Raw genomic sequence first — 10703 nt, forward strand, 5'->3', positions numbered from 1 at the left:
AGACCTCCCCTCTTTCAGTTGCAGCCACTCCTCCCTGTGCTGTCACTATCTGCCAGCCTCCTTTGCCAGGCTCTTCTGATCAATCTATCTAAAGCAACCCTTCTTGTTATTATCCACATCCCTCGCAGAGTTCAGTTCCATTTCAGCCTTGGCTTTCCTGGTCCCATCTCTACATGTCCAGATAGCACCCCCATATTCTTCTCAGGCCATCCATCCCTGTTTCCACTGACGATATGTTTCTTCCTTCCCCCCGTTTGATCAGCAGGTCAAACCAGCCATGCTGGTTTCCTCTCTCCTCTGCTTCATTTCTTATATGTGGGAACAGACAGGCATCCTGTAAGAGCTGCCAGCTCTATTCTGCTCCTCCATCCCTATGACAGCTTCCCAGTGGGACAACTGTTGAAAATGCCTTGGAAGAGGATCTTTCTGTTCCCAAGGTGATGACCTTTGCTTCTGTAGCCTCAGACTGACCAAGCGAACTGCTTCTCAGCCTCTTTGCTTGAGCTGCCCAGAGGCGCCCAGGCTGTCGTTGCCAGGCCTGGTATCCTGAGCTGCTGCACACACACAGAGTGCAGGCAGAGCTGCTCCATGAAGCCTATGGCCGCTGCAGCTTCCCTGGGGAGCGGGGGCCAAGACCAGTGAGTGGGATGAGGGCTCTCTTTCCATTTCCACCTGTGAAGGATGTGGCAGCAGCTGTGAGGAACCATTCTCCACAAAGCTGCTTCTGCTTTTCCCTCAGGTGAGACAGAAGAGCACGAGCAAGCCACGAACCAAAGCTGTTCTGCCGTGTCTCGTCCTCTCATTGGCCAGCAGCAGTTCCGGCCCGTCCCCGGCCTCTCATTGGTTAGGGGCACTTCCGGTCCGTTCGTGCCTCTCATTGGTCAGCGGCGGTTCCGGCCCACGAGCGGCGTTCCTCAGACGGCGGCTCCGCGTTCAGCCCGCAGCGCCCAGCCGTGCAGCAACCCGCGTCTGAGGATGGGCTTCAGCTGCGCCCCAGTGCCTTCATTACAGAGAGGAGAATGGAGCGCAGCGGGGCATCTTTCCTCCTGGCATTTCCCACTGTCTGCATGTTGGCTGTGCCATGCGAGCGTCACGATGTGTTGAACATCAGAGCGTGCGCGGCGGCACGTGGCTGTGTGCAGTGTTTGCAGGTGAATGTGCGTTTTGCACGAGTGTTGGCACTTGACTGCATGCTCACAGGTGTGCAAAGGGATGGGTTTGCACACGTGTGTGTGTGCGTGAACACGGCTGTGTGCATCGAGGTCTTTGCACAAGGCTGTGTGGTTTTTCACACATTTGCATGCACGTGGATGCAGTGTGCACACAGGGCTGTGCAAGGATGTGCTTGCATGTGTGTGTGAACGCACAGCTGTGTGTGCAGGGAAGTCTTTGCACGTGGTGTGTGGTTCTGCACACTATGTGCACACAGCTCTGTGTGCAAGGGAGCAGCGGAGGTTCCTGGGAACAGATTTCTGGGAGAGGTGGAACTCACACGAGAGTGCTGGAGAGCACAGGGCCGGCAGGCACAGCTCCGCAGCACTGCACTGTGCACAGCAGGATGCACAGCCTGCAGGATGGCACTGACGGAACCAGGGCACGGCGCCACACCAGGCGCTGCAAAGGAAACACACTTCCTCGACGCACAGCCGGCTGCACGCCTCCTGGGTGTCCTCGCCTCTTTCCTCGAGACGGACTCGAGGCTTTCCTCTGCTGGCTGCAGGGTCCACGCCCGGTAGCTGCCCTGAGCTCCTCCTCGGCACAACAACGAGCGCTTTCCCTTCCTCCAGAGAGATGTTTGTCCTCATGACGGCTGTGGACTCCTCCATGGGCGCTGGCTGACGAAGTGCATCTCTGCTGGAGGTGCAGCACACCCAGCAGCTGCCCTTTCCTCCTGCCAGCACAGATGCTGAGCTTTTGGCTGCACCACAGTCTCTCGTCACCTTTGCTTTGCCATCGAACTGAATCCTATTTCTTTGCTGTTCTGCTGGTTGGTTTCAGTTCTTTTTGTTTCTGTTTATTGTCTCTTTCTTCATTGGTCACATTGATTTGCTTTCCTTTGTTCACTTGGTTTCGTTTTCTTTACTGCTCTTTTGCTTTTCTCTCCAATGTTTGTTGCCCTTGTATATTGCTGCCTTTACTTCTTTTTTGTATTTCTCTTTTTTTTGTGTTTGCTTTGGATTTTTTTGTTTGTTCTTTTTTTGTATTTTTTGTATTTTATTATTGTTTTTCCTTCTAATCTTTTTTTTTTGTCTTATTGTCCTCCGTGGAGGATCGTAAACCTGTATGCAATGGTGTAGTGACCTTGTCAGGCCCAATAACGCGGTGTGCTGCCATCAGCCAGTCTCTTAATAATGGTTTTCGTCCTGGTGTTGTATTTTTATGGTATCATAGGTTGGATTTCAAAGGGGTTTGTCTCAGGTGGAGCTTTGAGATCCAACTTTGAAGCTTTGTTTTCTGAATCACCCAGGTCCATTGATTTAGGAGCCTGGGTATTTTCTAATGCAGCGTTCTGCACTTGTTTTATAGGGGGAAGTCAAGCTTGATTTCTTTCCTGCTAATATGCCGAGTTGCTGCTTTTGTTCTCTAAGGTATTGTTTGAAAGCTCTGCTTGATTGAAGGCAATTAGTGATGGCCACGGCACAGTGGACGCGGCCAGCTGTCGCTCTTTTGTGATCAAAATGTCTTTATCTAATCCATGGAAATAACCGGATGAGAGGGGGAATGAAGAGGGAGAGACACCAGGCACAGAAAACTGGATTGGTTAAAAGGACAATTTGAGTTGGGACTGTGTAAGGATGGGGTTGTGGCAACTCATAAAAACTGTGGGATTGAGAGTAACAAGGTTCTTCTTCAGAGATGCTCACCTTGAGCCGTAAGTCTCAAGAACTGCAAATAAATGAGGGTGAAGGACAGACTGATCCACTGAAAGCAGAAGTCAAAGCTTGAACTGAGAATGTTGGAGGGGCAGCGGCATGATTCCTTCAGCACAAGGTGACAGGAGCTCCACTGCTGCAACGGTTTCTGGAGCCCTGGGTGGGAGCCTGCAGGTGCTGGCCATCAGAGCCCCTGCCCCAAAGCACCCGGCTGCCAGCAGTGGATGAGTTCACTGGGACTGTGGGGATGGGAGGTGCTAACCAGCGAGCCTTCAGTTTCCACTCCTAAATTCAGGCTTGGGAGCACGCTAAAAATGGGAAATAGATCTGGTGTAGGAAGGGGATGTCCTCAGCCAAGGTCCTGGAAAACTGGAGGAAAATGGATGAAACTGCAGATCTACCAACAAAAAGGAAAGCACATGGCGCTTCCCATGGCGGGTTTGTGGGAAGGTCAGCCTCCCTGTGTTTATATTTCAGCCATCGTTCTCCATGCTGGAGAGGCTTTACCCATTGCACGTGCATGGACAACTTGTGCTATAGCATCCTTGATCCAGACCCCATTTCCGTACGGCATCTCTTTCTTAATGGCCCGTGGTGTCACGGGGGCCCCGAACTGGAAATAACGCCCTCGTGGTGTCACTGTAAAAGTTTGCCAAGCGAAGCTCTGGTTGCTCCATCCCTGGAGCTGTTCAAGGCCAGGCTGGGCAGCATGACCCAGTGGGAGGCATCCCTGCCCAGGGCATCGGAGTTGAGCTTCTAAGTTCTGTACCGTCCCTTCCAGCCCAACCCATTCCGCTGTTCTGCGTTCCTGTGATGCAATCCCCCACCCTGGTGCAGTGCACCACAAGCGGAGCAGCCCGTGGGGAGCCTCTGCCCGGCATCCCAGAGCTGTGAGGTCGCGGTGCCCTGTGCTCTGCTGTGCTGAGCTCTCAATGCCTGGCTGTGACGCCGTGCCGCAGGCATCGCTCTGTGCGACTCACTGTGGCTGTGGCGGTGGTGGTGAAAGCATGGTGCGAGTGTGGGGGACCATGGCCCCTGCCCGCCTTGTCTTCCTCTTCCTCCTGATGGCTGTGTGCTTAAGGGAGATGTGCGCTGCTCCATGGCGAGCACCGGGAGCAGGTGGGTGGGCAGAGACGGGACCAAACCTGAGCAGCACTGGGGCGAGAAGTCAGGCTGTGTCCCCACGGCCCTGTGCTACTCTTCCCTGGGGCTGCCTTCCGGGGCAGGGGTTGGGGGTTTGGGCAGGGGGTGACGGGCTGCACCGCAGGAGCCGGGCAGGAGCAGCTGGGCAGCGCTGCTCCCCAGGCCTGGCTCCAGCCGTGCCGCCAGGTCGGGCCGTGGCTCTGCTGCTTGCTGGCTGGAGCACAGCCTTCATCCTGGGAGGGAGGCGTCCTGGGGAGAGCTCAGAAGATGTGTGCTGGAGACGCAAGAGCGTTTTCTGCCCCAAGCTTGTGGTACTCCCCATAGATGACTCCCAGTTTCCAACACAGCCCCGGCCCACAGCCCAGAGGAGGAGACAGATGTGCTTTCCTCCAGGGCTTCGGTGCAGCCTTCCTTTGTGTGCATCAGAGCCTTCCCAGTAAGAAAGCCCCGAGGGGCTGCATCTTCTTCCGTGTGGTCTGTGAGGGATGCGGCACGTGGCCTGGAGGGAGTCTTGTGTGCCCTGCCAGGTGCCAGCCTGCAGCTCATCCTGGCCGCTCTGCAACTTTGGAAATCGGGACCCGAGTCCTTCTCCCAGCCTGTCCCACGACCCACATCCAGTTACTGCGGGGGAAGGAGATCACGCCGTGCAGTGGGTCCTTCTCTCGTCTGTTCTTGATTCTAGATGATGAGCTCGGTGCTGTCTTTCTGGATGACCTCCTGGATCCAGATTTCACACCTGTGCCCAAGGCACAACCCAGAGATAAGTTGTGTCTGTTTCCTAGAAGGCAGAAACACTCATGCCCTCGTAGTTTACTCGGGTGCAAGGTCTTCCAAGTCTGTCTGTGCCTTGAAGGGCTTGCACAGATGAGCCTTGAGTGTTTCTTTGCTGAGAGAGCTGCCACATTTCGGTGGGAAGGTCACCGCTGCCCCTCTTCAGCTGAGAGAGCCCAGAGCTTCGTATTTGGGCTGTGCCATTCCGTGACCCACCGCCAGATCTTACAGGTCTGCCAGTGTTACAAAGGAGGCCCCCGCGTGCAGTGGAAGCTCTCCTCACCTGTGTCTGATCACACTTGTGCCTGCAGGCCCTGCTGGCGAATCAGAACGGAATCCTGTCCATGAGCCTGAGGGGAATGCTGGAGGTAAGTCACCAGGCTTTGTTTCCTTGATATTTGTTCATGTGTGGCTGGGAGAGTTCAGCAAGGGTTCTGCTTTTCACCGGCCAGTGGGTTCTTCTCCAGGGGAAGCATGGGGGGTTGTTGTTTCCTGGGTGCTCTGTGCTCTCGGCGTCGTGTTGGCTTTGCCTCTGTATCTCAGAGATCTCCCAGTGAGACAATTGGAAGGAGCTGAATGCTGTTCTGGGAGGTCTCTGAGAATTGTTTCCCTTGGCCTGGGGAAAGTATTTTGAAAGCTGTGGAATACCAGCCATCAGGTCACCGGGCCTCTCTGCAGCTTTGGGGCTTTTGCCCCATGCCGTTAATTGAGCCCCTTCCATCACTGCATGTCAGTAAGGAAGAGAGGTGGGCACATGCCATGGGAATGTCTCTCAGCTGTCCTTGATTCCAGCCGTGTCTCCAGGCAGCGGCTGACCAAAGCCCAGCTTCAATCCGGTCCCTGAGACGCGGGGCGATCCCCCAGCTGAGTCCCTGAGAGCTGTTAGTTTTCATTCAGGCTTTAATTTTCTTTCCGAGTGCCATGTGACTTCCTGCTTCCTCTGTGGAAGAGAAGGGAAGGTTCGGGTCAGGCTGTGTGCAGAGTGCAGTGCCTGCCTTGCAAAGCCGTCTTTGCTGGCTGCTCCAGCCCTGAGCTGCTCCCGGTGCCTTGTGCAGAGCCAGCGGCACCACGCAGTCAAGCTGAGGGCTGAGCTCCAGGAGGGCGTTCCTCTGGGCAGCCCCACGTGGTGTAAGTTCTGTAGGATCGTGGTGCCCCTGCGTGTACCTGGGAACTGTTTCTGAGGTGCTCCTGTGTGGAAGGGAGAGAGCAGTGTCACGAAGGAATCCCCTGCTTTAATTGCATCCCGCGTCGTTCCGATTGGATGTTTAATTAGAATTGCTCTGTGCTGCGTTTGTTTGCAGATGTGAGTGGAGGAGGTGATCCAGCTTCCCCTCTGAGCTCTGAGACCGAAACCCGGGCGGATGGCATGGGTAAGTCACCGCTCTGTAACTCCTTGGAGAGCTCTCACTGCCTGCTTCGGTGCCATTTCATGGCACTGCTTCCCCCATACGCTCCGCTGTTCAGCGATGCTGTTGTGCATGACTGAAACTTTTCATGGCTTGCAGAAGTGCCCCCAGGGAGGGCTTTGCTCAGTCGCTGGTTCATTCCTGTGCTGGAGCCCAGGTGGATGCCCAGGGGTGGTGGTTTGTTTTACCGATGGCGTTGACTCAGCGCTGGTCTTCAAAACCTTGTGCTCTTGGCATTTAACTTCATGTGTTCCATGCAGGTCTGGAAAGGGGAAAGGATGAATCCAACAGAGGGAAATTCTCCCAGGGGTCTTACCATCCGTGAGAGCTGCTGAAGGAAATGGACGTGGCAGCTCTTGGTGGGTATACTTCAGTCTGTTCACTCGGGAAGCTGAGGCCTGATGTCCGTGTGCAGGAGGGCATTGCTCAGAGCCGTGCTGCAGTGGTGTTCCACGCGATGCCTTGCAGGCACTGGGGAGCACCAGAGATGGTCTGCTGCCACTTCTGCATCCAGCCAAGACCCAGGGGCAGCTGCTCCCCCAGCACGACCATTACTTGTCAGAGCTGCTTTGTGGAGACCCAGATGGCAGCAAATGTCAAGTGCGGCGATTCTGTTAATACAAAGCCCTCCCTGCAACTGGGCTAGTTCAAGGCAGGATGAGCATCCCGAGTAGGGATGGCTGCCATTGCTAATGCTAGAAACCATGTGCAGATGTCGATTCTGAAGGTGTTCCTGTTGGAGCTTGAATTTCAGCCTGCAAGATGCCTGGCTGTGATGGTGGAATGTGGTGGTTGGTGATGCTCACAGCACAGCGTGTGAGTGCCTTGCTTAGGAGTTGATTCCTCAGGAGGCGTGAGAGGGTAGGCACCCTGCAATTCGTGGGAGTGCCCAAATGCCCGTGGCAGCAGAGGAGGTCGCAGGTGGATTTGGGGGGTGGAGGCCAGCAGACTTGGCCTGAGCTCGAGGTTGGGTCAGCTCAGGTGTGCGATGTGAGAACACATCTCATCCGACTGTCCTATGTCTTTCTAAAGGGATGAACACAGGCAGCGCAAACCACTGGCATGCCAGGAGATTTCTGTCCAGTGTCACCAGAGTCACTGGGTGCCAGCAGGCGCTTCCTGCCTGCTCTTGCACATCAGGTCAGCAGCTGAACCTGAGCGTGTGAGCGCAGAGCACGTGTTGTAAAAGAGGCCAGGAGCAGCTCTCTGAAAATGGCTGAGCTCAGTGGGGTGTGGGGAGTTGTGCCAGCCGTGTGCCAGAGAAGGCCTGTGTGATGCTGCTCACCTCTCACCGCTCCCAGTTCCCAGAGGGCTGTGAGCTTTGTCCTTTTGGGAACGAAGCGGCCCGAGGGCAATGAGGTGAAGGTAAGGTGGGACGTTGTCGTTTCTTCCAGGGCTGAATGCAGGGAAAAGCACAAAGGCTGCTGTTGGCAGATCTGTGCGGCAGCGCCACGTGGCAGTGATGGTGCTGCTCTCAGCTGTGCTGCTGTCTGCGCTGGCGCTGGCCTGCATCGCTGTGTCGCGGACGTGGAACAAATGCCTGTGAGTTGTCTCTTTCCCCCAACCATTTCATTGCTGCATTTGGCAATGAAGTTTTTGTGGTGCCAGGATCCTGGGCAGCTGAATCAGCTGCTGGCAGTACGCTGTCACGATTTATGTCGCAAGGTCTTCCAAGTTTGCCCTTATTTCCTGTCAGTGAGTAGGGCTTTCTGAAACTCATTTTCAGTGTGTGCAAGAGGGGAGAGAGAGCAGCAGAGTGAGCTCATCCTGACACTGGCTGGGAGGGAATTCCAGCTGGAGATGAAGTGGAGAGTGGAGAAGCAACGAGAGAGATCCTTGCCCAAGCAAACAAGAACCTCAGCAATAGTTTCAGTCCATTCCGTTCTGCCATCCCAGAGGCCAGAGGTGTTCAGACTCGTCTGGAAGACCTGGAGCGTGAACTCCAAGCCATGAAAGAGGTCCGTGGGAACAGACCTCTGGGTGAGTGCTGTGTGGGTGAGTGCTGCTTCCTGTCAGAGGATGGCCCTGAAAGTGAGAGCGGAGGATCAGTGGCAGAGCATTTGCCCTTCACCCTCTGTTCCCCAGGACGAGTTCGAAGATTCTTAGCTCGCCACAGCTACCATCCTTTTGAGGGTTCTAATGAGGACCCAGAAAGCGAGCTTCCTCTGACTGCTGGACAGCACGTTTATGTCTTTGGAGATGTGGATGAGGACGGCTGGTTTCTGGGAGAGCTGACGGATGGCACGAGAGGGCTGGTCCCTTCCAGTTTGGTTACAGAGGTTTCAGATGATGAGCTGGACACAACGATGCCTCCCGAGCTCAGTGATTTCCTGCTGGAAACGGATGATTGTGTCGATGCAAAGAGTCCATAATGCAGCAACATCCTGTCACAATTCTTGCCTCACTTCATCTGCAAGACGACCCCCCGCTCCACTTGATGTTTGAGTGAAGCGTGAGCAGGATGTGGATGAGCTCCTCATGGGATGATCTGAGATGACTGGCAGCGTGACTGCTTGGTTTTATCGTATATTAAAAAATAGTTTTAAAAACTAACAAGCAGCGCTGTTCTTTTTCTTTTTTGTTGAGGTGACACTTTTTCTAGCTGAGATTTTGCAACGAGTCTTGAAGCAGATTTGAACTGGTAGAAGTTGGCCGTGTTTGCATTCCGTTTTTCCTTCTTTCCTTGCTGATCAGAGTCAAGCTGCCATGCATCCTCTGGCTGGCCTCCTTCACTGTGAAAAGAACCAAGAACTTCTGGCACAGAAGTTTGTCCATGTGCAAGGCTTAAACTTCGTGCTTCTTCCTTCTCTACTTGGTAAAACTCAGCGTTGGGCTCCTTTGGAGTCTGAGCACTGGTTTCTGGGGCAGTCCTTAGCTAAAGGCTGGAGTGCCTGTATCAGCTGTGGCGGTGCAACTCCCACGCCCCACGTTCTCCCCTTCTGCCAGGCCTCCCAGTGCTTGGTGCACTTGGACAAAAGGTGGAGGACCAGTACGTGAAGGTTCTCCTTCTGTACCTCGCCCCTGCTTGCACCTGGGTAGCAAACAGCAGTGAATAAGGGCATTAGGGGATGCCCTGATTGTCCCTGCCTTCTGCCTCGTGTCCCATTGCCCGTGGCCGATCCTGGAGTCACTCATCTCCTGGCAGCCTGGTGCACCTGGACACAAATCACGACCCATGGGGGTAGTTTGCAATGGGTGAGTTCAGCAAGTGCTCAGGTTTGTGCAACTGGTGGAAAGAGCCAGGTTTGGCCATCCAAGGGGGCCAGTGTGGAAAAGCACCCGGCAGATCTCCATCATCTCAGACCCTGCAATTAGAGATTCTTAGCGAGTGTTAACATTGACCAGTACCTGAGGGCAGGTGGGAGGAACATGGATGAAGCCAGGCTCTTCTCGGTGGTGTGCAGCAGTGGGACAGCAAGCAGTGGCCTAGAACTTGAACTCGGGAAGTGCCATGCAGGCATGTGGAAGACCTTTGTTAAGGTAAGGGTGGGGGAGCACCGGGACGGGTTGCCCAGAGAGGTGGCGGAGGTTGTGATGGGCTTCTCCTCTGGTAGGGATGCCTCCCAGGTACTGCCAAATCCTCGAGGCTGTCCGCCAATGGAGGGCAGGGCAAAGTCAGCCCACTGGAGTCAGCCTGGATTACGACCTGATGAGGAATGGCGACCTGTTGTATTTGCTGTAAACAGGTGGAGGCAAACTGTAAGCAGAAGCCAGCTTGCTCTTCTTCCATCCACCTCCTTCCTTCCTTATCTGTTTTAACGACATGCATTCGTTTCACAGCAGTAGGTGCTGAGATAGTTCACTTGTCCACACTTGTTTTGCGTGTTTGTGTGTGTGTTCACGCATGAGAGCATCTGCACTCTCATGGTTTGATATGGGATGTCCTGTCAGTGAGCGAGTGTGAATCTTGTCATCTGCAAATCTATCATCAGGTCCCTGCTTAATTTTTTGCCTATTTCTTAAACTGCTGCTAAACAGAACTGAGCAAAATAGATTTGCCATTTCCTGCCATGCCAAACTAGCAGGGTGGCAGGATGATGAGCAAAGTCGCCCAATGCTTACAAAAACGTGATGTCCAAACAAAGCCTGTGTTCCCTGAGGTTTTAGCTGCACATCTCACACCGCAGGGGTAACTCTGCAGACAGATGTCTCGACAGCATTCTGGCCCCGTAGCCCCTATGGCCCCATAACCACTACAACCCCATCTCATAGCAATCCCATCCCATATCCACCCCATAACCATCTTGAATCCATCCCATATCTATACCCCCACATCCTATCCCTATCTCCTACCCCATATCCATCCTAAATCCATATCCCCACATCCATTCCATATATTATCATACAATCAATGAATATACAGATGACACAGTACACCCGACAGCTCGGCTTATGCAGTAATACTAAAACAGAAAAGAAGGACACTCATTCTACGTAAGGCCCATCCCATATATACTCCAATTACCGATCTCCCATTCCATAACCATCCCATATCCCACATCCCAATCCT

The 10703-nt window shown here is 54.0% G+C and overlaps 1 long non-coding RNA gene across 5 annotated transcripts; it reads left to right on the plus strand.

The window, feature by feature from the left end:
- The first annotated feature begins 904 nt into the window (after positions 1-904).
- LOC128085038 (uncharacterized) lies at positions 905-9138 on the plus strand. 5 transcript variants are annotated; one of them, XR_008208775.1, is made up of 6 exons: positions 905-5155; positions 6089-6157; positions 6454-6552; positions 6662-7462; positions 7588-7735; positions 7920-9138. It is a non-coding gene; the product is annotated as an uncharacterized LOC128085038 (long non-coding RNA). The 5 variants fall into 5 exon arrangements; XR_008208778.1 differs by lacking the exon at positions 6662-7462 and having other exon boundaries at positions 927-3323; positions 4699-5155; positions 7920-9129; XR_008208777.1 differs by lacking the exon at positions 6662-7462 and having other exon boundaries at positions 4081-5155; positions 7920-8173; positions 8279-8903.
- Positions 9139-10703: the final 1565 nt, after the last annotated feature.

Source organism: Tympanuchus pallidicinctus, unplaced genomic scaffold, assembly GCF_026119805.1.
Source record: "Tympanuchus pallidicinctus isolate F22 unplaced genomic scaffold, pur_lepc_1.0 scaffold29, whole genome shotgun sequence".
Classification (NCBI taxonomy): domain Eukaryota; kingdom Metazoa; phylum Chordata; class Aves; order Galliformes; family Phasianidae; genus Tympanuchus; species Tympanuchus pallidicinctus.